We start from the raw sequence: 5,230 nt of genomic DNA, 5'->3' as shown, positions 1-5,230 counted from the left end.
TAAAATGTTTGGCACTAAATCTTTGAATGATGAGCATGATTGCAATGTTGTTAGCATGAATCCTTTGAATATCCATGATGCTAATGATATGCAAATCCACAATCTTGGGGAAGCTATGTTTGATGAAGATGATATGTTTTGTCTCCCAAGTTTTGATGAGCAAATTTATTATGATGATAGCATGCCTCCTATTTATGATGATTATATTGATGAAAGTGGGTTTGGAAGAGTGTCAACTTTAGGAATTGATGACCCCACTATTTTGGAGGTTGTTGAATCTCATTGTGATAATTATAAAAGTGGATTTGGAGAGGTCATGACTTTATTTAGTAATGATTCCACTATTTCGGAAGAGGCTCCAATTGATTATGAGAACAAAGTTGCTATCTATGATGATTATTGTGATGACTTGTATGCTATTAAGAATAATCATAACCATGAAACTTGTCATCATGATTTTAGTTTTCAATTGGATTATGCCTCACATGGTAATTATTTTTTTTGAGTTTGCTCCCACTATTATTGATGAGAAGAAATTCGCTTATGTGGAGAGTAATAAAATTTATATGCTTGTAGATCATGAAAATAATGCTTTATGTGATGGTTATATTTTTGAATTTATTCATGATGCTACTGAAAATTATTATGAGGGAGGAATATATGCTTGTAGGAGTTGCAATAATATCAAGTTTCCTCTCTATGTGTTGAAAATCTTGAAGCTATGCTTGTTTTACCTTCCTATGCAAGTTGATTCTTGTTCCCATAAGTTGTTTGCTCACAAAATCCCTATGCATAGGATGTGGGTTAGAATTAAATGTTCTAGTTATATTCTTTATGATGCTCTCTTTATGTTTCAATTCTTATCTTTTATGTGAGCATCATTGAAATCATCATGCCTAGCTAGGGGCGTTAAACGTAAGCGCTTTGTGCTCCTGTTTAGTAATAAATAATTCATCTAGCCTCTGCTTAGATGTGATTTTATGTTTTAATTAGTGTTTGTGCCAAGTAGAACCTTTGGGAAGACTTGGGTGAAGTCTTTGCGATCTTGCTATAAAAAACAGAAACTTTAGCGCTCACGAGTTTTGCTGCCATTTTTTTACTGGAGAGTGATATTAGGTTGATTCTTTTTGAAGATGATTAATAGACAAATTCCTCAGATCCACCAATTTATTTCAGAATTTTTGGGGTTACAGAATTATTGGTTTTATACAGATTACTACAGACTGCTCTGTTTTTGATAGATTCTGTTTTCATTGTGTTGTTTGCTTATTTTGATGAATCTATGAGTAGTATCGGAGGGAATGAACCATAGAGAAGTTTTAATACAGTAGATATTACACCAATATGAATTTAGAATAAGTTCACAATAGTACCAAAAGTGGTGATTTATTTTCTTATACTAACGGAGCTTACGAGTTTTGTGTTGAGTTTTGTGTTGTGAAGTTTTCAAGTTTTGGGTAAAGATTCGATGGACTATGGAATAAGGAGTGGAAAGAGCCTAATCTTGGGGATGCCCAAGGCACCCCAAGGTAATATTCAAGGACAACCAAGAGCCTAAGCTTGGGGATGCCCTGGATGGCATCCCCTCTTTCGTCTCCGTTCATCGGTAACTTTACTTGAGGCTATATTTTTATTCACCACATGATATGTGTTTTGTTTGGAGCGTCATTTTATTTTATTTTGTTTTGCTTGCTGTTTGAATAAAATACCAAGATCTGAAATTCTTAAATATTGGAGAGTCTTCACATAGTTACATAATTATTCAACTACTCATTGTGCTTCGCTTATATCTTTCAGAGTAGTTTGTCATTTGCTCTAGTGCTTCACTTTTATCCTTTTGGACCACGATGGTGGTTTTATTTTGAAGAAATAGATGAACTATTGTGCTTCACTTATATTATTTTGAGAGTCTTTAGAACAGCACGATAGTTTGCTTTGGTTATGAAACTAGTCCTAATATGATGGGCATCCAAGATGGGTATAATTATAATAAAAACTTTCATATAAAGTGCATTGAATACTATGAGAAGTTTGATACTTGATGATTGTTTTGAGATATGAACATGGTGACATTAGAGTCATGCTAGTTGAGTAGTTGTGAATTTGAGAGATACTTGTGTTAAAGTTTGTGATTCCCGTAGCATGCACGTATGGTGAACCGTTATGTGATGAAGTCGGAGCATGATTTATTTTTTGATTGTCTTATGAGTGGCGGTCGGGGACGAGCGATGGTCTTTTCCTACCAATCTATCCCCCTAGGAGCATGCGCGTAGTACTTTGTTTAGATAACTAATAGATTTATGCAATAAGTGTGTGAGTTATTCATGACTAATGTTGAGTCCATGGATTATACGCACTCTCACCCTTCCACCATTGCTAGCCTCTCTTGTGCCGCGCAACTTTCACCGGTACCGTAAACCCACCATTACCTTACTCAAAACAACCACCATACCTACCTATTATGGCATTCCCGTAGCCATTCCGAGATGTACTGCCATGCAACTTTCCACCGTTTCGTTTATTATGACACGCTCCATCATTGTCATATTGCTTTGCATGATCATGTAGTTGACATCGTATTTGTGGCAAAGCCACCATTCATAATTCTTTCATACATGTCACTCTTGATTCATTGCACATCCCGGTACACCGCCGGAGGCATTCATATAGAGTTATATTTTGTTCTAAGTATCGAGTTGTAATTCTTGAGTTGTAAGTGAATAAAAGTGTGATGATCATCATTATTAGAGCATTGTCCCATGTGAGGAAAGGATGATGGAGACTATGATTCCCCCACAAGTCGGGATGAGACTCCGGACGAAAAATAAAAAAATAAAAGAGAAAAAGGCCATAAAAAGAGAAGGCCCTAAAAAAACAAAAAAACAAAAGCAAAAAAAGTGAGAGAAAAAGAGAGAAGGGGCAATGCTACCATCCTTTTACCACACTTGTGCTTCAAAGTAGCACCATGATCTTCATGATAGAGAGTCTCCTATGTTGTCACTTTCATATACTAGTGGGAATTTTACATTATAGAACTTGGCTTGTATATTCCAATGATGGGCTTCCTCAAAGTGCCCTAGGTCTTTGTGAGCAAGCAAGTTGGATGCACACCCACGTAGTTTCTTTTGTTGAGCTTTCGTACACTTATAGCTCTAGTGCATCCATTGCATGGCAATACCTACTCACTCACATTGATATCTATTGATGGGCATCTCCATAGCCTGTTGATACGCCTAGTTGATGTGAGACCATCTTCTCCTTTTTGCCTTCTCCACAACCACCATTCTATTCCACCTATAGTGCTATGTCCATGGCTCACGCTCATGTATTGCATGAAGATTGAAAAAGTTTGAGAACATCAAAAGTATGAAACAATTGCTAGGCTTGTCATCGGGGTTGTGCATGATTTAAATATTTTGTGTGATGAAGATAGAGCATATCCAGACTATATGATTTTGTAGGGATAGCTTTCTTTGGCCGTGTTATTTTGAGAAGACATGATTACTTTGTTAGTATGCTTGAAGTATTATTATTTTTATGTCAATATTAAACTTTTGTCTTGAATCTTAAGGATCTGAATATTCTTGCCACAATAAAAAGAATTACATAGATAAATATGTTAGGTAGCATTCCACATCAAAAATTCTGTTTTATCATTTACCTACTCGAGGACGAGCAGGAATTAAGCTCGGGGATGCTTGATACGAATCCAACGTATCTATAATTTTTGATTGTTCCATGCTATTATATTATCAACGTATCTATTAAGCTCGTAGAAGTTCTTTGTGTTGGTTGAATAGATGAATCTGAGATTGTGTGATGCATATCGTATAATCATACCCACGGATACTTGAGGTGACATTGTGTAACGCCCTCGATGCGGCTATATCTCCCACGTGTCGAAGCACGACTTGGAGGCATAACCGCATTGAAAGCAATGTCGCAAGTGAGGTAATCTTCACACAACCCATGTAATACATAAGGGAAAAAGATACATAGTTGGCTTACAATCGCCACTTCACACAATACATGAATAAAGCATTACATCATCCAAATACAATCAAGGTCCGACTACGAAACCAAAATAAAAGAAGAACCCCAAATGCGACAAGGTCCCCGATCGACCCGACTGGGCTCCACTACTGATCAACTAGAATGAAACAACACAAAGGACAAGATCTTCATTGAGCTCCTCCTTGAGCTTGGTAGCGTCACCTGCTCGGTAACATCGGCACCTCCAAACTGGTTTTGGAAGTATCTGTGAGTCACGGGGACTCAGCAATCTCGCACCCTCGCGATGAAGACTATTTAAGCTTATGGGTAAGGTAAAGGTATGAGGTGGAGCTGCAGCAAGCGACTAGCATATATGGGGGCTAACATACGCAAATGAGAGCGAGAAGAGAAGGCAAAGCACGGTCGATAAAAGTATGATCAAGAAGTGATCCTAGAACAACCTACGTCAAGCATAACTCCAACACCGTGTTCACTTCCTGGACTCCGCCGGAAAGAGACCATCACGGTTACACACGCGGTTGATGTATTTTAATTAAGGTCAACTTCAGGTTTTCTACAACCGGACGTTAACAAATTCCCATCTGCCCATAACCGCGGGAACGGCTTTCGAAAGTTCAATCCCTGCAGGGGAGTCCCAACTTAGCCCATGACAAGCTCTCACGGTCAACGAAGGATATTCCTTCTAGCAGGAAGTCCTGATCAGACTCGGAATCCCGGTTACAAGACATTTCGACAAGGTAAAACTAAACCAGCAACACCGCCCGAATGTGCCGACAAATCCCGATAGGAGCTGCACATATCTCTTTCTCAGGGCACACTCAGATTGTCTTAGGTACGGGTAGGCCAGCCCAGAGTTGCCCCTGGTGGCCACCGGCAGCTGACAGGTTGGACCAACACTCAGAGGAGCACTGGCCCGGGGGGGTTAAAATAATGATGACCCTTGAGTCTGCAGAACCCAAGGGGAAAAGGGGGTAGGTGGCGAATGGTAAAACCAATGTTGGGCATTGCTGGAGGAGTTTTACGCAAAGCGAACTGTCAAGGGGTTCCCATTATAACCCAACCGCGTAAGGAACGCAAAATCCGGGAACATAACACCGATATGACGGAAACTAGGGCGACAAGAGTGGAACAAAACACTAGGCATAAGGCCGAGCCTTCCACCCTTTACCAAGTGTATAGATGCATTAATTAAATAAGAGATATTGTGATATCCCAA

Source organism: Triticum urartu, chromosome 5 (assembly GCF_003073215.2).
Source record: "Triticum urartu cultivar G1812 chromosome 5, Tu2.1, whole genome shotgun sequence".
Classification (NCBI taxonomy): Eukaryota; Viridiplantae; Streptophyta; class Magnoliopsida; order Poales; family Poaceae; genus Triticum; species Triticum urartu.
The sequence above is the reverse complement of the archived record's forward strand: the minus strand, read 5'-3'. Positions refer to the sequence as shown.